The 21,934-nt window shown below is 34.8% G+C and overlaps 2 long non-coding RNA genes across 2 annotated transcripts; one reads left to right on the forward strand and one right to left on the reverse strand.

The window, feature by feature from the left end:
• Positions 1-13,913: 13,913 nt before the first annotated feature.
• LOC149773317 (uncharacterized) lies at positions 13,914-17,320 on the reverse strand. Its single transcript, XR_016417398.1, has 3 exons — positions 17,288-17,320; positions 16,503-16,597; positions 13,914-14,489 (listed from the first exon to the last, which is right to left on the reverse strand). It is a non-coding gene; the product is annotated as an uncharacterized LOC149773317 (long non-coding RNA).
• Positions 17,321-17,626: 306 nt separating this feature from the next.
• Positions 17,627-19,714, forward strand: LOC149773318 (uncharacterized). Its single transcript, XR_016417399.1, has 3 exons — positions 17,627-18,035; positions 18,659-18,755; positions 19,602-19,714. It is a non-coding gene; the product is annotated as an uncharacterized LOC149773318 (long non-coding RNA).
• The last annotated feature ends 2,220 nt before the right edge of the window (positions 19,715-21,934 follow it).

Consider the following 21,934-nt stretch of genomic DNA (forward strand, 5'->3'; position numbering starts at 1 on the left):
GTTCTTGTGGTAATTGATCTCGCATAAAAACACCTCTAAATGTTTTTATTTTGTTTCGCACCATCTAGCAAATCAAAATTTGACATCGGTGCGTGCAATACTTAGTATTGTGTTAAAACCGTTTTGGGTGCCATGAAGGCGGAGTTCCTGGAAGTCTTAGACCACGTCCTTTTCTTTATATCCTTTTCCAGTTGCTTTCTTTAATGCCATTCCGGCAGCTGTCTCAACAGCTCCTAATGTGGCTGCTTTTGCGACAGCTGGGGCAGCAGCAGCTATTAATGCTGGTATTGCTGCGAGAAGTGGAAATACACCACCGGTTTTAATCATATCCTTGATAGCTTTGGGAGCAAAATCAAGTTGAACTTTGGTTTCTGCTTGCTTTGCTTTATTGAAATGTTTTAGTTGGGTTTTAGTCAGCAATAACTTATTTGGACCGCCACTAGCAATCTGATTTTTTTTAGTGTTATCATTGCCCCACACACACTCACGTTTTTTAATTGTAATTTCTTTATCTGACCAGAGGTCAAAGTAACATTAACGTGACTATATGACATTTTATAATTAACGCGGTTGATCTAATTGTCTACACATTTTTGAAAACTACATGTTTTCCACTGGTGCATCAATGATTCTCATTCGGCCACTAATACCTTCAAGTAACATTGTTTTATCACTGAGTATAACAGCAATTGCTCTGTAAGGTCCATAAACAATTGACAGACCATCTGCGACTTTTAGTAATGTACCGACACAAGCTCAGAAGTGGATATCAACAACAGACTGCTTGGATAAATCAAGATGCTTCAGTGAAATGTAATAAATCGGATACAACTTTGTAAAATCAAGCTGTGATATTCATGTCCCAGTATCTATATTTGTGTTACGCGATAAGAATGTCAGCCAGCGCTGATATGCGCACGCCACATGATTATTTGTAAAACTTAATGATATATCTTCGGATGGTTTTTGTTGTATGTTTATTCTCAACGAAACCTCAGTAATGTCAAGTTTGTCAAATATCATATGAAACCATTCCTGATTATTCACCCGACAAATATCTTGCAACGCAATAAAAATATGTCATGGCGCAGAAATACCATGTTGTGATGCTATATGCCAAGTAAATACATCTCTGACGGAACTTTGGATGGTGTCTGTGGTTACTGTTAACCACAATAGCAATAATTTACCACCTTGATTCATAAAAGAAAGTAATCGTGGCACTTCCGTGACTGATGGAGTTAATACCGGCATCCACAGTGAAAGTTTTGTTATTTCTCCTTTGCCAACATGGCCAGCTCTTCGCCAAATCGCATCATTTTTTCTGTAAAACACAACTGTGTGTTTAGATCCAACGATGATCTTTCTAAAATCCCTGCAAAATCCAAAGATGTGCGTTAATGGAATTGCACACGAAAAATCTTTATCGTCTCCTGACAACATTGCTCTGCGTGTTGCAAATCCTAAGTTGTAAGTCGCGCTAGCATCTTTTATAATATCAAAATCAGCACCTGGTCTAACTTCATGTTCAAAATCAGCTGGTTGTGGATTGCTTGCAGTATTTTGTTGTGTTTGCAACTTAATACAATGAATATGGTCGGTGTTGTCGGTAATATCTTTAGCAAACAACATTGATGTACCAGCCGATTTTGTGAAGTCATCAGAATATCTTGCTAGACCAATTATTGTTGTAGCAACATCGACATCATTCTGAATTGATTCAATATTTTTTCCATCAACCATGTAGGTGGCGCTATTAAACAATGCCATGATCCCGTTGTTGACAAAACCAACTCCGTCGTTGACACTGTATTTATTATTATCTGCCCTTACAAGTCTACCTTCTACTTCAATAAATGCCTCACAAGGCAGAAAATATCTACTTGTATCATGAACTTGAAGTTTGATATGCCCTTGTTGATTAGGTTCTTTTGCATCATAGGAATAAAATTGATAATCACACACTGAGTAATCTCGCTTGACCGGCTCATCTATGTTAAATGCTGGGTCAGATATGCGTTTGAACATTTTAAACTATTGCATATTTTTCCAAATAGTGATTATCTTCGTCGCACACGAAGTCCACTTCCTGCTATCAAATTTGCTGTTATATTTCTTTGTGCATCTGATTCCTGATTTATTAATGCTGCAAGTTTTTGATTTGCAGCTTGATTTATCACCTTACTGACATCCGCGGACATAATTTTGGTGCTTGGTAATGTCACCGGTGGTTTTCGTCTTATTAATCACGCTAGTCTTTCTCTGATTGCCGAGAGCGCCTTACCAGCAGCACTAACAATTGCACCAGAAGCTTTTTCGGCAACCATGTTAATGGCTTTCATCGATAATTGTTTTGCAAGAGGACCAAATTTTGGTGCTAACCCTGCAAATAATCTTTGAGTCACATCACCAAGCCCGTCTCCGTAAGTAACTCTATAGATTGGTAATCATGAATTTACTGCTCTGATCTGCACAGGTGTATGTCTGTTATATATGACCATGTTATGCTATTTACTATTGTTTAATCGCTGTAATCATCAACGAGTTCATCAGCGAGTTCTCCGTAAATACTAGCATGCATGACACCACCTTGAAACAATTGCCGACAGATATCAGCTGCTTCATTAATTATTTCTGGTAAGTTATTCCCAGCACGTTTTCCTCCTATGAGAACTTCTAACCGCGAAACGTCATTGAAAATATTATCAGGGCAGGGAATAAAACCACTTCCCAAACCACTGCCAGTAGCACTGGGTGGTTTTTTTGTAGATGGTTGTCGTTTTTCTTCGACCTTTTTCATAAATGATAAGTAATCGAGATTGGTTAGGTTAATAGGTAATTTTTAGCAGTAAAATATGCTACAGCAGGCCAATGCTCAGGTGTTACTTTTCAACATATTGAGGCTCCAAATATTTTTCTCTAGAATTATATTTCATAGCAGCATTATCAACTAATAAAACGCCCGATGGTGCAGTGGTAATATTTTCGCGAGAGATTTTCTTAAACATTTCTGCAGGATATGATGGTAATCCGAGCCAGAGTTGAGATTATTGTTGTTCTATTTGCTGCTGAGACGAACGAAAATATAAAAGAGAATCATCTTGGTCTTCTTCAGGTGTAGGAGAAAGCTCATAGTGCGGAACAACAATAAAAGACTTTTTTTCTCTCTTCCTTTTCTTTTTTCTTTCGTTCTTGTATTTCTCGTTGCAGTTCTCGTTTTTCTGCCAGCGCTGTTTGTTGCTGTTTTTGTTTCTCTTCTATTTTTTTTAGCCTTTGTTCTCTCTCTTTTTCTTGACGTTCTTTTTGAATCTTATTATAATTTGTTATCCCCTGCGAATAAATTTTATAATCAGTACTATCCTTGTCTATTTGTTCATCACCTCGATTTATTTTATACAACCAATCAGTCCACGTTTTTTTTAATTTCTTTAATATGTTCCGGTTTTAAAATAACACCTCTGGAGTTAAATCTTTCAACAGCAAACTCACCAAATTTGGCTACATCCTGGCGGGTTTTTGTCTTCTAGACCCACTTCAGTAAATTTCTCCCTAAAATCAACTCCCTTTTTTCCCTTTTTTCGTTCTCCAACAGCACCTTCAGGATGAGGCTTTCTTGTTTCTCACCTGGTTCCTTTTTAGGTTCCCTAATAGCAGTTAAAACATCTCCAGTAACCACGATAATAGGTTTAAACAACTGTTCCGTTTCCACTGCGTACTCAACTTGTGCTTCCTGCCGCGATTGCACATTTTTTAACTCATCTTTTACACTGATAATCACGCATTTTTTTTTAACAATTTGTGTAATCCCCCAGGAAGTCGTATTTTGGCGAAATATGAGTGAACCAATTAGAGCTTGTTTGCCCTCCCCCTGCTGGAATATCTCCATTACACTGAACTTCTTGTTAGGGTAAGATGATTAGCATGGAAATGGGACGAGAGAGGGAACAGATTACAAACCCAGTCACTTTGTGTCCATTTGTTGAAGGAAAGTGAGTACTTCTCAATAGTATTTTTCATTCTATTATGACTCTATGATCTTAAAACAAGTAAATGAAAAGAGAGAGAAGCAACAACCATTGTAAAATTCAAATAATAATTTATTTCCCTACAATACAAAGTGAAAATGTTATTAAAAAAAGGAACTTATGGTATTGCAAATTAAATCCCAGATAACCCTAGAACTACATCTAAAATCATAAAGCATGAATGACTAATTTCTAGAAAAACAAGATTGTACAGTCCTCAGGTCACAATTAACATTTTATAGAAACATAACTATTACCTAATGGAAAATAACCTTCCAGAGGGTTCCTGTTTGAGGAACTCAGCTTGTAATCACTTCTCCTTACACATCAATATGATTTGTACTGAAACTTTTTATAGTAAAAATATGACTGATGCAGATAAGGTTTTACTTTTTTCTTTCTCTTGCAAATTATCAAATAAACAAAAAGAAATTTTGAAGATTCAGCTTACCAACACTTCTGCTACTGATTGGATGATTTTAGTGAAATCTTGTTGACTATATGGTCGATATAGATGTACACTAAGATTTAACTTTTTAGGCACATTTCTTGAAATAAAGCTCCACTACCTAACTCTTTTAGGAATTCAATACATCATCAAATGACTTCCCACACTACATGGGTGATTTTACTGAAGCTCTGAATGCTGGATAAGTCAAAAACGCAGATGTGCAATGAGATTTTTTTCTACTGTGGGAGGGGTGCTGTGAGGGAGAATGGGACATTTTTAGAAAACCTTAAAAAATAGTGCATTGTGTGAATTCATCTTCACTTATTCATTCACTAATGATTTTACTGGAACTATGTAGTATATGTATGTGCAATAAGCTTTTACTTTCCTCTTGGGGGAGGGGGAGACTTCACAAAATTTTTACAGAGAAGAGTATTTTGTGAATTCAGTTCAGCATTGCTTCTTCTCCACTATTTGCAAGATTTTAATATGAACTTTGCAGTCAATATATGTTGACGGTGCTTCATATACAATAAGAGTTTACTTCTCTGCTCTGACCCACATGTGCAGAAATTTATTGAAAATTTGTCAAAATAGACAGCATTATGACAACTCAACCCATCATCACACTGCTTTGACGATTTCTTGAAACTTTGTAGTCTAGATCTATATGCTTGGTGAAGTCGTGCAACAAGGTTTTATTCTCTTCCAGTGAGGTCATAATGCTGCATCCACCTAAGAGAAGTATGTTATAAAGAACATGCTTAGATGCTTGGATGTGCAATCTGAAACTACATTACATTAAGTTTACTTACTCATTTAATTCAAAAAGTAAAATTAGCTTGATTACTAATGTTATCAAATTGATTATGAACATAAACTCACCTTGTACCAACAGCCTTGGTTTTAAGGAATAAACTATTCTATTAGGATCAGTGTTGAAAGCTTGGCAGTAGATTATATCATCGTGGTCTGCATTACTGGCGATGAAGTTCAGACCTGGTCCACTGACTCTCTTCTGTGATCCAATGTACCAATCTATATTGGGGTCAGGTCGACTTAATCCTGTTATGCAGGTCAAGGCCACTGGTTCACCTAAGTTTACAGTCAGTATATCGGTGATGTTCTGATTGTTCTGTTGTAGAACTACCTCTGTGACTCTCACTGTAATGATACAGAAAATGTCTTCTTTCTACAACTGGTACAGACAAGAACTGCACATCTCATTATTAGTATACTAATACTGATACTGTTATCCAGTGACACCTGCATGAAAACATTTACACAGAAAAATTTGTCTTAGGGATATAAATCTTAATTAGTAATCATCATTCAAAGTGATGTCCACAAATGTTCAGTTTTAACAAAACTGGTGGTGAATGACCACAGCAACACCAACTTAGCAAACCTCCATCACACTCCCCTATCAAGATTAGAACTGTTACTATTTTAGACTGGGGCCCTAAGTGTCCGAGTGGTCTAAAGCGCTCTTTGTTACGGAACACTGCCATCTCAACTCTGTCTGCGTGGGTTCAAGTCTCGGATTCAGCCAATGTGGGTATGTGAGAAAGCTTGCCAGTAGCTTCTTGAGGGTCAGTGGTTATTTCCGGGGGTTTCCCGGGTTCTTCCTCCGCCATTAATACTAGCCGCCATGTATAGCCTATCGTGTGCTGAAAAATGGCGTTAAACCCTACAACAACAACAACAACTATTTTAGTCTATGAAGCTGCAGAAGCCTACATCACTTTACTGTTAAATCCATACTGTTCAAGCTGTGTGAGAAACAAGCCTCTACTCCGATTTTGTGGGACAGCATCAACACTGTATAAGTGTTTCTCTATACAGCAAAGAAAAATATGACAATGTACCATTCCAACAGTATTGTGCTCCTTCATCCTTCATTAACATTAGCACCATTGCTTCATTTGTATTGGTTAATGCAATCACATGACCAAGTATACATGACAAAGGGATTTAAAGTTAAAGAAAATGTCTAAATGTTATCTGAATGTCATCTCCAGCTTCATTTTGATCACTCCTCTGTAATAAAACTATGTTTTGCTCAGCTCCATTAGAGCTCCATTGAAATCTAAATTTTTAAACGAGGTCATTTCCAGCAATATAAGCATTAATATGTTGATTTTTTTCTGAGTGTACTCTGTGCCCTATCTGTGTATGCATACTGTTCTCTTTGTTTCTCTCTGTAGGTGCATATAAATAGCTAGCTTAGTCAGCTTAAGAAAATTGTGAAACTGTTCTTCATGTTTGTTACGTACAATTTTCCAGAGCTCACATGCATAATCTTTTGGATACTTCTGATCCAAATAGGATTTTTCACTAATATATGCTCTGCCTAAGTTTCACTTTCTCGAATCAGTGCTTTATGGACTACTATGCCAGATTTGCCATCTGTTTCAAAATGCTGTATTGGTTTTTAAGTCCATATTCTGCTTGTTTCGTAAGAAGTATTTTGAACAAATACAGATCATTACCATCATTACTTCTTTATTTCAGTTTAGTTTCATTTTTTCATTCTTATTTATTTAGCTTATCTTAACCCTGATAGGGATATACTGTTTTATAAAATATGCTCCACTGGGCTAAATTGTTCAAGAAAAGAAATTAAAACTGTGTTCAACTTTCAAATTGTCTTTATCTTAATTACACATGGTATTCTGCTTTTTCTACATTTAATTTCAAAACGGGAGACTGATCAGAATGTCATCCACTTTTCTGTCAATTGAGCATGTACACTGGACTTGTATATAACACCATTTTTGGTCTCAAATCCACTCAATGATATCTCCATTAACATTTTCCCAGATCCGGTAATCTAATACACATCATTATTTGTATCATCCGCAAGTTTTGCAGAAAGAAATCATCATGTGAAGATGAACAACACTGGGAATCAGCCATTTAGGTTTCCTTGGTATCCCATATTTTAAACGCGCATTTGTGAAATTTCCTACATGCAAGGTCCAAACATTTTGTCACCACTGACTTTTTGGCTCAATATGCAAACATTTCTTTTCCTTCTCAATGACAGCCTTTTTCCTTTCAAGCTGGTGCTTGTATTGGTGACATGCAGTATGCATATTCTGACAGAGGGCTACATCTGTTTTCTCATGCAAGAAATCTTTCTTCTTATAGTAATTAATTGCACTTTTCCAGATGCCTTCTGCACTTCAATTTTTCCATATGTAGCTTCTTGTGTAGGTGCTGTTCCATACTCTTCCAACAGCGATTACCGTAATTCAGATATTTCTTGCAGAGGTAAAAAAATGCCAATCCTCTAGCGTTCAGTTTTCTTATAAAATGACCAATTAAATCTCAACTTTTCGCTCAAGCCATTCCCATTTCCATCCATTTTTATACCTTTATCTAAACTTTTCATGTCATGGTCTCTCTCAATAACTTGGGATGCCATGTTTGCAAGCATGCTTCTACATTCCATTGCCATCGATTTCCATTGCACGAAGATTCATTGGATGAATTTTTATTTTTGATGAATCAGAAAAGTCTTTATGAGACTCTTGTGCTAACTAATATATGGAACGAATACTTTACAAGGGTCATTGCAGAATGGGACAAGACAGACCGTTTTTACAAAAAAAGGATCGGAGATATAAAAAATGGACTATATCAAGAAAAATCTGACTTAAGTCAGGGGAAAAGCGGAATTCCGTTTTAAAGCGGAGAAAAATCATGTCTGTTGATAGTTGTTTTACTAATAAAAATGAGCACATGTGCTGGCAACAGCTGTCTCAGATGAATTCTCAATTTAATGAATAACATGACAAATGACTCATAATTATTCATGACTGCAGAAGATTAAGATAACTGGCATACAGTAACAATCATTTTGTTACATTTTTTAACCTCTCATATCAATATCAGTACAGCAAAAGTAGTCATTTCACCCCTATTAATTGTATAAATTCTTTTTAATACAAAATTAATTCCTAAGCTAGCAATTTCTATATTTACTTATTTTGAATAAGGTATGAAATTAAAATTTCATTTCAAACTTTTTGGCAGTAGATGAATTCAAAAATAATGATAATTGCAGTACATATAACATATGCACACTCTCTAATTGCCAATACCTGTTTCCCAAAAAAGCTACAGATAATATCAAAGTTATCGTGCATAATATTTCTCACTCATTCTCATGTTTGCATATAATAAACACAGTTTATTACAAGTTGCATTTTTCTTTAAGTAGCATGTTTCTTTTGCATGAATATTTTGTATGTGAAACGGGACCATTAGAACTTCACACATTAAATGCTTAGTCCCTAAATGGAAAAATAAAAATATATGGTTGGTTTTATATACTGTTAATACACTGTTAGAAATTAGATAATATCAGAATGTAATGGCTATATATCTCTCCATCTAAATTTGCTTTTCACAAACTAATATACTTTTAGAATTATAATGATTGGTTTGTGACAAGAAGAAACATTTAAATTCAACAGTAAGTGTTTATATGGAAGTACTGAAGTATGAAACTGACCACTTCGTGCCAGGAACTGTCCTAATTTAAACCATTTAAGACTTCTACCCTATCTGTTTATCATGCTATGGTGGTGTAAGCTGGGAAGAAGATGGAGTGGATGAGATATAGCTTTAAAAAAACATATTTTGGAAAGAGAATCCTCTTGGAAATAGTATGGAAATAAAATGAAAGCTATGACAAATGAATACCTATTACACAGCTCTTTTATGAAATATCATTGAGAAAGAAGATTGAAGTTTTCATTGGATGCAGAACAGTATATAAATTTCAGCCATATCATAATATGTACATACACACATAATCAACTGGGACGTATGTTGTAGTCATACAATATTTCTGATGTATGATCTGAAATGGACAAATGTGGGAAGACAGCCAAAAAATGAAAACCTTGTAGTTTGTTCTACATTAACACATTCATCTTTATGTTTCCCTAGCTAAGCCACAAACACCAGAGGAAATGTTACCACTGTATAATTTGTACATATAAAGGTATAATGTGTACATCTGATCTACAAGAGAATCAACATCAGGTGCCATAAAACCCACTATGGGCACAATGAAATCAATTATAGATTTCTAGTACACTGAGTGGACATCCACTGTTCATAGTGGGCAATTAATCCCTTCCCTCTCTGACCACAGCCATCAAACTGTGTGGACAATCCATAATTCATGAGGTGCGTACTGTATCAAAGCAGGCATGCCACCAGTTTATGCAAAGCAATACTTTGCATACTGAAATTGTTTACCCTTACCAGCAAACCTGACAGACTTTGTTGCACTTGTTCTGATGTTTATAGGGGGATCAGGAGAGTCAATCTTACAGGAGAAGATAACTGTCTTATCACTGTTGTCGCTCAGTATGCTGTTTCTCTGGAGAAATAGGGTGCTGATATAGATCTTTTCTTTTGATGTGCAACCATCTGATGTAGATGTCAGGACACCAGTTGCAATGTCCTGATTCTGAAATTTCATAATGAATGCTTTACTTTCATCTTTTTACAATCAACTTTTTAAAAGGAAAAAGATACAGATGCTTGAAGGATTAGTTATACAGGAGGTCATCACTAAGGATAAATGTCCAATTATTTCCTAATCAGTAGTGTAAATATACCAAGACCAAGTCCTTAACTCGACTTTCATGTGATCTTTCATGATGTCAGGAAAAAGTCTTGTATTTAATGTAATTTAACAGACTCACTGACGTTATGCTTCTATGGTCTTAAACTAAGAGAAACAATGAGCAAGAACCAACAATATGTAAAATTGAAGAAAAAAAATGATTTAGTCCATGAAGTAATAATGAGTGCTTTGTACTTCCAGCAAATAATTTAGACAAATAAATCAACCCCAATTTACATACTGACCACAATAAGAGTGATTCCACTTTGGATTTTGAGGTAGAGATGAGTAATTTGGAAGAAAATAGTAAATAACATTGTCATAAAAATCTAAGACACAGTAGATTTAAGTAAGTTTCCTTTCTAAAAAATTATATGTTGTCAAAATATTAGGAATTTTCAAGTGCAAAACTGGTGTCCTTGACTTGGATACAAGTAATCATTTTTACCTCCATTTAATAATCTAAATATTTAATCTATAGCTATAGAGAAATATAAGCTATGTATTATTTTGCTTACATAATACATATAACTTGTCAGGTAGACTCTTAACTTAATTTGGACAAAGGTCAATTAAAACATGCAGATATACATAACATATAATCAAGGAGAAAAGTCAACAAACAATACAAATTAAAACAGTGAGATGGACTTCTTATAGAACAATACATTTCTTTAGCTAGATTTGTTCTGGACACAGTTCTAGTGTGTATTATAAAACCAGTTTAGGATTTCTGTTACTGATCTAGATTAAAGCCTTCTATGCCCCCCTTCCACATAATCACACAAGCCTGTATGCAAATGTGACAAACAAAGTTGCCAAGATGTACCCATGCCAGACAACAGTCATGCGGGGTAGGAAACTTTAAACTAGATCAGTAACCAAATAAATCACTTTTATCACATTACCTTGTAACTACCACTCAATCATGACACCATATGAACTAGACTTCATCACTAATCATTGTAGAAACAATCCCTCTTTGCTTTCATGCAGAGCTTTGACATTCTGTCACACAATTTTCACGTACTAATGCGATAATTCTGAATTGGCTTTAGGTTGGCACTGGTACACAAACTGTTAATGTCTATTTTAGCACTTAGCAATATTATATTTCAATGTATACGATTGTTTGCTAACATGATTTTCATGGAGATCTAAAGAGCAAGTGGAACAAAATCATTATCAATGTTGGCATCACTGGCCAGTTTGTCCAACACCTGGCTAGCAAACTCCTCAACCACATCACTGCAGTCACAATCCATCTCTTGTATGTAGTAACAAATATTAATTTCATACACCAGATATGTTTAATACCACTGTATCCACAATATTTAACCAATGTATATCAATTATTTCATGCTTATGGATCTCAAAACAGTCTGAAACCAAAAACGTTTCAAGTGACCTGTAGGGGTGTAAGGGTGAGCCATGTAACAATATGATTCCAGATTTAGCTTGTGATATGATAGATATCAATTCACGTACAAACTTGATGTCTTTCCATCTTTGGAATGTTGGTGGTGCCCTTGTATGTATGTTGATATTCTTGGTCATATTTCCAATATGCATATTACAGACAGACATATAGTTACCATATATTTAAATACAATTCTCACTGATGACAAGATAACAAATGTAATTTCATCCACACTACCTGCTGATTGTCAGTAAGTTTCATTCAGTGTTTTAGGCCATTTAATGGTGACTCCATTTAACTCACTTTCACCACCAGGCCCTTTGTTTTGCAAAGCTCGAATGCTTTGAAAACATATTACCAATTGCATGTCTCACTTAAACTATTAAGACATTACGATGTTATCTTCAAAACAGAAGAAATAATGTAATTTCCTCGTGCCAAGAAAATCTCATTGATAAAAAACCTGGGCATAGGGATGAGGATGATTACTAACAAAATTACTAACAAAATATATCACATTGTACTTCCTACATATGCAAAAGAGATGCATACACAGGTACTTGTATTTGTTAGTGACGAAGAAAACTACTGACAACACCAAATCCTATTCTATAATTTTTTAAAACTTACACAAGGTGATAAACTTGAGCGATTTGAAATCTGCCCCATCGCTGATTCTGTGCTAATTTTATTTATTCCATCAGCACCTTCATTCACAGGTCAAACATCTCTGCGTACAAAGAGAAATTCCAAATTTGCTCCCCATGTACAATTTATGGAGAGATGCTGCCAGGATTTTATTTCGGGGAGCCCTTCCCCTTGTCAAAGAAATAAGTGGGAGTGGGAAAAAGAGGAGGAGAGGAGAAGAAATAGCCATAATTAATTATTTATGTAACACTTCAATATCAATCTCTCTTTCTTCATGCTGCACGTTCTTAGAGCTCTGCTGATTTCAACATCTTTAAAAGATGTCACCTCTATTGCATAAGCAATAATCTGTTAAATATTTGTGAACATACTCTGTTCCTTTTCTGTGTATGAATATTGTTTTGCGTTTCCTTCAGATAACTAGCTTTGTCAGCTTGAAGATGTTGGGAAACTGATCTTTATGATTGTTATGTACATTTTTCCAGAGGACATAGATATTATCTTTTGGATACATCTGCTCCAAAAATAGGATTTTCTAGTAATATAAACTTTGTTTAATCAGTGGTTTACTTACTACTATGCCATATTTTTTATCTGTTCCATAATACTGTATTAGGGATTTTAGTCTACAGCTATTAATGCCATAGTCTGCTTGTGTAAACAGAGGTATTCAAATAAATATCTTTACTTCCTGATTTCATTGTTTTTTACACTAATTAGTTCACTTTCTTTTAACCATCATATGGACATATGGCTTTGCAGCATACGATCCACAGGGCTAATTTGATACATAAAAAAGAAAAGTGCATTGTACTTTTAAATTGTCTGTATTTTAATTAGGTTCAGTTTTCTGCCATTTCTACTTTTTATTTCGAAATACAGCTGAAAGGGAGACTGACCGTCATGCTATTTTTGTCCATCAAACATGTACATCTGACTCATATTTAAGACCACTGTCGGGCTCAAAATCACTCACTGGTATCCCGGCTGTAGAATGTCCATCATATTCCATGAAAAACGATGGAAAACGCTGGAAAATTCTAGCATGGAAAACGCTGGAGTATTTGGACTAATATTCCAGCCTCTGTCCAGGGTAGGCTGGAAAACCTGAACAATTCTTGCATGGAAAACGCTGGACAATTCTAGCATGGAAAACGCTGGAGTATTTGGACTATTATTCCAGGCTATGTCCAGGGTAGGCTGGAAAACCCTGGACAATTCTAGCATGGAAAACGCTGGAGTATTTGGACTAATATTCCAGCCTCTGTCCAGGGTAGGCTGGAAAACCCTGGACAATTCTAGCATGGAAAACGCTGGAAAATTCTAACATGGAAAACGCTGGAGTATTTGGACTAATATTCCAGCCTATGTCCAAGGTAGGCTGGAAAACCCTGGACAATTCTAGCATGGAAAACGCTGGAAAATTATAGCATGGAAAACGCTGGAGTATTTGGACTAATATTCCAGCCTCTGTCCAGGGTAGGCTGGAAAACCCTGGACAATTCTAGCATGGAAAACGCTGGAGTATTTGGACTAATATTCCAGCCTCTGTCCAGGGTAGGCTGGAAAACCCTGGACAATTCTAGCATGGAAAACAATGGAAAACCCTGGACAATTCTAGCATGGAAAATGCTGGAGCATTTGGACTAATATTCCAGTCTTTATCCTGGGTAGGCTGGAAAACCCTGGACAACACTAAAATTTAGCTGAAAATTGTTGAAATATTTTATGAAAACGAGATTTTTAACAGTGATGCAACTTTTATTTGATGATAATTTCAAGAAGAACATGATCCAAATTACCCCAACCAACTCATTGTATTGACTGTGATGTTTAGTAACTTTTAAACAAGGAAACAAAAATTAAAAACTATACTTGTCACTGGTAGCTTAATAGGTTGTGCACTAGTATTCAGTAGACAACATGGCTTAAGTTGTCATAAATGTCGCTACACTTCTACTGGTGTCATAAAATCCAGATTACTGGCTCCTTAACATCATCCGAGTTTCTAAAAATATGTTCTCTTACTCTAGTTATAGTTTGAATTTATTCTGAAGCAATCTTAACAACAAAATAACAGAAATTCACGTTAATTTCTATCTCAATTTTAATTAAAAAAATTTAAAATATTTCTTTTTACACGTGTTGTTTCATAGTTCATTCACCACATTTCTTATTTTTCTGTTGTCACCACTGGAATCTGTGGAAGTGATGGTACTCTTGATGGTTTAACCAAATCGCAAAGCTTCTGTCTCACCATCACCTCCCCAATGTTATACTTCTCCTTCATGATTTCTGAAATACAAATCATTGTATATTAATGAATCGAATCAAGCAAGATTTCAAATTTATTTCAATCCCCCCCCAACAAAAAAAAAAATATATATATATATATATATATATATATATATATATATATATATATATATATATATAGAGAGAGAGAGAGAGAGAGAGAGACAGACAGACAGACAGAGACAGAGGCACAGAGAGAGAGGGGAGTGAGAGAATGAGAGTTATGCCTGAAACATTTCATGCAATTACAGTACTTTTACAATCCCTGAGGTTGGTAATTGTAATGAGGCACTTGGCTTGATGACTAACTTGATAGGCTTAAAAACCTGTGGTTTCCATCACAAATTAAACTGGCTAGCTAACTGCTCCTGTGGCCTAAGTCTAAGTGGTTAGAGCGCCTGCTACGGGTGTGAGAGGTCACAGGTTTGAACCCTTAACCGAGTCATACCAAAGACTTATTAAAAAAATGGTACTATTAGCTGCCTCGCCTAGTTCTCAGCATTAACCCTTTACCTCATGCAAGCATCTTTTGACGCCTCTACTCCATTCACATGGAAGCACCTTTTGACGCCTACTGTAAACATCAGCCATTTTAAGCCGGTTTTCATAGCACCACCTTCAGGGAAAACCCCCATTTAGATACTACATTCATTTCTGTGAATGACAATTACATCAGATCACGTGGTCACTGTTTATGCCCTGGTCGATATCTGCTATTTAAAGTAACTGGGTCATAATCTCCACTCTCCAAAATGGAGGTTGCGGATTTCATTTAGTACTTACGAAGTTTTCACGATTAGAATCAGAACTACGAAAGATTCAATAACTTAGGTAAAGGCTCTGATATTGATGCAGGCAGCAATTAGTTTTCATAAATTATCAAATTCTGATGACTTAGTGATGTAGATGCAGACGACAAATTGTAAATTTGAAGTATGAGAAATGGCAGCTACGATTGGTCACGCGGACTCCCTGACATGACGGTGAATGAGTCCTCTCAAGATTTTAAAGCACGTAAAAAATTCTTCAGTGAAAAATAATTACGCAGCTATAACAATCAGACTTTTAATCTTAAATTTTTCCACACATAATAGATGTGTACCAAAAATGTAAAATGGTTACAATTGCTGTTTAACATAAAATACACTACATTGCTTAACAGTTAACAGGCAGGCCTATGCGTATGGAGTCGAATAGGTAACAGGTGCTCTATTTATAGCATGCTGCACTTTGTAATTATGCTCTATAAGGTAAACGGTTAAGAGGTTAGTGTTAGGACTGGTCAACCTGGTGTCAAGATAATGTGAATGGGTGGGAGACATTATGCTACATGTCTGTGGCATGATATCCCAGTGCTAGACATCACTATAAATTGCCACACTGCAGACATCGTAGCGATGTGACTAAACATTTGTTAAAGCTACGTTACTAAACATCTGAATCACGCACACACAAACTGGCTACCATATACATGCAGTTGTGATTAGACCATTTAAACTGAAAATAGATTTACATTGTACATTTGAATATTGCCTGTCTACACTATAATGTTTCAAGTAGTAGTTGTGTATACGTTTAAATTTCATAATAATGTTCCAGCCTTAGTTCATAAAAAAATTTTGTTACAATTTGGCATATATTTTGTCATAGGTTAACAAAGTTTAAAACGCATGGTTAATAATTGAAAATATACCATAAATTATTTGAATTCTGGACTGTTCTTGGAGAGGTGGCCTTGTGTGTACTTATTATTGGCTCTTGCCCCAGTTAGTGTCTTCCCAATATATTCACCAGAGCTGTACAGCATTCTGAATATTTATTTAGCAGCTTTGTTAAAATCCAAAATTTGACATATTTCTGCCTCATGCTGGGTGTGAAAAAAAATTTAATCCAAATTTTCACCATGATGGTTCATATGCACTAAGTTTCTGATATATTTACTTATCTACATACACAACTCCAGGTTACAGCTAATGTGCTAGACATTTGAATTTGAAACAAATGTGGTATTACCTCTCGCTTGCTTAATTCAAATTAAAAGATCGAAGAATTTCAATGAAGCTGTCGCCATCAAGTTGTTTACATAACTGTGCCTTGCCACTTTTTTTCTGAAATTAAAGGACACAAACTAAACAAGTATTTTTGGTGAGGAAAAATGATAATCATTTCCAACAATTTACAACTGTACATTCTTATTAATTATACAATAAGTTACTATTAAATATTACTGAAATGGCTGAATATAAATTGGATAGACAGAAACAAGCCATAATCTGAATTGAAGATTAATTGGAAAAGAGATCTACCGGTATATTTCCGAGTCACAGTCTAAAATTAATTAAAACAAATATAACTTATTGCTACAAATAGCACACTGTCTGGAAAATAATAACGAAAATGTAAAAAATACAAATACCAGTCAGATCATTAATAATATCATGGGTCAATAAAATTTAAAGTGAAATTTACAATTTGGAAATGTATATTCGCAAGGCCGGCACGTACCAACGTTTTTGAAAGACAGACACGAGATGACTGGTCATTGTGCATTAGGATAAGTAAAAAATGTTGCCAATTATGTAAACAAAGCTTAAAACATAACACATACCTTTCAATATCCTTACAAGTTTGACGTTTAATTTATCAGTCTTCAAACAGCATGAAAAAAAGAAATTGTTCCATACGATATATTTCGTAATAGCTTTCCGTAAATTTACGTCACGCGAAGTCTTTCGCTGCTAAGGTACTTGGCGGCCGTGCAAATATTTTTGCTACAATTGGACTGAGTAATGACTTACCTGCTATTTTCGCAATAATACACTCATGGTATCACGACAAACCGCCATCACTTTCTCTCCCGTGCGATATTCCTTCATTTCTTTTCGTGGCGAGCGTACATCAGCCATACAGATTATGCCTCCCTGAATGGGACGATCATTCACCCATATAACCAGTGATATTTCTGGTTCAGTGGTCATCTTAAAATCCTGGGATATTTTATATTTTACAATTTCAATGACACTCCAATCGAAAATTGCGCCCAAATTCTAGACTGGTTATTCAAAGCGTTTCTCGGTGCCAAATTTGGAGCCAAAATTTACAGAAACGGATTTTTTTTTTGTTTTTTCTTTTTACAGAAAATTTGGTTCTAACGCATGAAATCGAAATATGTCGGCTTTTTCAATGTAGTAATTGGTTAAAAAAAATAAGTTCTTAATTTTATATCCCATCATAGTCAGCTTCATCAGCCATCATCATACGGAACAACCTCGGCTATTTCTGCGTGACAAAAACGCGACTCCGATACGCGAAGGCGAATACTTGACAGAAAAATCAGACATTTTGTTCTCTTTTGATTTATGATTTATGTAAAGAGTTAATATCTATACATCGGATACCAACGCCGTGATTTGGATATGTTGGGGAATGATTGGTTTACAGTAAAGTGGTTTTAGAAGACAAAGTTTACGACCAAGAGGCAATATCGTGTCGAGGTGTGGAACACAAATGGAAAGACAACACAAATTGGACACCCAAATATTATAGGTGAGTATGAGATAAACGGAGTCTCGACTTTATCTCGTTTGCCCAAGTATAAACTGACTATATGATTAACCGCCCAACACAATATATGTATGACTGGTAATTAAATTGTAAGCAAGTATTTCAATAAATGTGAAAAGATATACAAGGTCAAAAACAAGTTTCCTTTTGCACCAGTTTTAAAATTAGAGTAGGTATTTTTGTTTTTCAATATATATGTATATATAACTTTCAAAGCAACCCAATTTGTGGAATTTTATTTTAACAGCCATAACCTTGTAATTGTCAGTCTTGGAAATGTGAACTCCAGTGATACATGTAAGCCCAAACAGGGACTGCTCTGGTATTATGATAAAGTTGTGAATTTCTTGAGTATTTGTAGATCTAGTCCAAAAAGGTCTTTAGGTTACTGCTAAATTTTCAGACTGCTACATATATAAGTAAAATCATAACTTAAGTAACTTAAGTCCTGGAAAAAGAAATTTTGAAAAATTTCACATTAATCTTAGCAAGATTAAAATGTACACAAGTTTTACCATGAAGATGATTTTTGAACGATATGTTAATGTTTTAATCAGTCTGACTGTACAGTCTGTAAACGTTTTAAAGCTGTTTGTGTATTACAGGTACTGGTGTTCAGGACAAAATATATAAGCAGTTTGAAGTTAATTCCACAAAGTCCATTCCTAAAAGCACCATGTACTGGAGGAAGAGAAAACAATGGTAATTCCAGGAGTAATAGAGAGTTTTTTTACATTTTAAATAATGTCTGCAGCTGTCTCCCACAACAATGTTTATTTGTGTGAAGAGAAGCATTATTCTTTATACATTTGTTCTTACCTAGTACATTCACAGCTTAACATGGCTCATATCTTAAACACAGTTTCATTATCATATCAATAATTTAAGGAATAAACAAATTTCACTATACAACACTAAGTGGAATTTTCAGAGTTCAACAAATTCTGAGTATATGGTGAAATCATTCAGTATTTACAGACAGAATATTCAGTGTACGTGTTTGAACAGAACATTCACTCTGTATAGGTTATCCAACACACCATACACAATATATGCACAATGTACACCATATTTAACCAAATCAGCCAATTACAGAAATTCCAGGAAATATCTGATCAGTATTGATTCTTGCAGAACAAGATATAATAATTTATTGTTATGCATTGTCATACTTAAGTTTTTAATTATTTAAAATGTTAAATATAATTTTTACTTTCATTTTTCTTATAATGCCCTAAAATGTTATGAAACTTGAGTTGTTTTTCTGAAAACATCACATACATTTATGAAGTGTATGTTGTATCACATGTACTTTGTATGATTGAGTATATTATTGTGTATCAATTACTTGTCATTTACATGCATTCATTGTGTATCATGTTTGCATTACCCATGTTTAAATGATGCATGCATTAAGATTGGATTTGTCAAACTAAACTACTGTAACAGTGTAATATTAACTGTACATATACAAAACAATAATGTTTGAATGTTATGATTTTAATATGAATTATACATGTTCACTAAAATTTGTATTTCTCATTACAGTGTTGTTGATCTAGGTGAATCCAGTTCTGTTGGTCTTGGATATTATGAAATTGGTGACTGTACGTAATACTAATCTTCAAATATAATGAGAATATCAACAGATGAACCAACTATATATGGTGACAGTGACATGAGTTTCTCATCTGACTAAGAAGAAAGTATAGAGTTTTAATCAAGTTCAGACGATTAACAGTATCATCAGGTGAATGAAGCAACTCAGTCTTACCCATCTCATGTCACAGATCCCCCACTTTATGTCATAGCCCCATAACAAGATATATATTGTAGTGAAATCACAAAGTCTGAACATGTTATTGTCCTTGGGGCTTTGCCAACAAGACATAATTTGTCAGATGCTAAATATGTGACTTTTTGGACTTAATTCAGTTGCATCTTCCTTCAGCAAACACAGGATTGACAATTGTCAAAGATTTGAAGGAAAAATGTGAATTCAGTAAGGAGTATCTCAAATACAATTTTTATTGTGGGATCTGCAAAAAATTGTACTCCGATAAAGAAGAAATGTGTGAAACTGGGGGCTGTACAGGTGTACATAACTAATAATTATGAGCAAACATCTCTTTGGAATGAAGTTGGCTCTGACAAGAAAGAAGACTTCCTTTCATCATCAAAAATAGGATCAAGTGTCTTCGAGAACCTATTATTGTTGTTGAAATTGGAAATGCCATTTATGGTACTGTTCTCCCCAATCATCATGAAAAGGACTAAAATGGCTCTCACCATTGCACAGCAGAATTTCATACTTATACACTGTAGTGTCAAGCTCAAGTGGTGAACAGATTTGGACATATTTATGATTTTATATGCACCAGATATTTTCTGGTCAGGATTTAACTAATTTTTCAGGATATCTTTTCATACATGTATAGTTTGTGTTACACCAACATTTTTGTATAGTGATGTTCTTTTGATAATGAACATTTAATTACATATGTGGTACATACAATAAATGATGTACTACTTCAACACTTGTAGTTTGTTTTTTTAAAGCAGGGGTCAAGTGTGTGTGTGTGTATGGTTTAGTTTGTTTATTTGACTTGTGTCCTCTATTTCTCAGTATATATTTATCATAGGTTTGAAATAATAGTTTAGTTTCAAGTTCAAAAATCTGTGTTACAGCGCAGTTTAGTCATGATTGCTCTTTCTTTAGGTAATTCAAAATAATTCTTTGTACCAATCTTGAAAATTGACTAAGGTCTTTTCCAGGGTTTTCCATGCTGAAATTTATCCCAAAAATTCTAAGTCCAAACTTTCCATCCTTTTCCAGGGTTTTCCATGCTGAAATTTATCCAAAAAATTCTAAGTCTAAACTGTCCATGCTTTTCCAGGGTTTTCCATGCTGAAAAAAATTCAGAGTCCAAAATGTCCATCATTTTCCAGGGTTTTCCATGCTGAAAAAAATCAAAGTCCAAAATGTCCAGCATTTTCCAGGGTTTTCCATGCTGAAAAATTTCAAAGTCCAAAATGTCCAGCATTTTCCAGGCATGTCCAGCATTTTCCATGCACAATGTCCAGGGTTTCCATGCTAAATTCTGCAGAATATTTCATTTTTCCATCATTTTCCAGGGTTTTCCATGTTTTTCCATCGTATTCCATCCTTTTCCAGAGTATACGATGGAAAAAGTACAGCCGGGATCTCCATTAACACTTTCCAAGTTCTAATAATCTTATATACTTCATAATTTTAAAAATTATTGTTATCACTACCATCAGCCAGTATTTATCAAATTATCATAAACCACACCAGGAATCAAACATTTTGAGTTTTCTAGGTAGCCCGTACTTTAAACAAACATTTGTAAAACTACCTTCATGGAAGGTTCAAACTACGCTATAATAATGCTTATTCCTGGGCACCATGTGTCAATCAAATTTAGTTTAACTACCATTCATGTCATGCTTCAAGAACCCAGATGTGTAAACAGTTGCCAAGCCAAAAAACAGATTTTGTGACAAAAATGGTTAGCCTAAAAAAAAATAAACTTCGTCGTGCACATTTTCATATGTGGGACTTCTCACACACTAAAGTTCAAGAATTCATACAAATAATGCATGGTTCATGCAATTGCACACACTGACATCACCTCTGTTTAAACAGCCATTATCTTCCCTTCTGTTTTGCTGTAACGACACACACATCGATATGAGACAGAGAATCGATACAAAACGATACCTACCATATGCAATTTATTTTACCCTCAGCATTCGTGAATAATTATTATAAGTTTGCTTTATCATTCTTTAAAGTTAGAATTCATTAGTAATATCATCTGCAGTCACATGCACTATTTTTATTAGTAAAAAGCTAAAAA

This window comes from Sinohyriopsis cumingii, unplaced genomic scaffold (assembly GCF_028554795.1).
Source record: "Sinohyriopsis cumingii isolate HCF-2022 unplaced genomic scaffold, ASM2855479v2 utg000695l, whole genome shotgun sequence".
NCBI lineage: Eukaryota > Metazoa > Mollusca > Bivalvia > Unionida > Unionidae > Sinohyriopsis > Sinohyriopsis cumingii.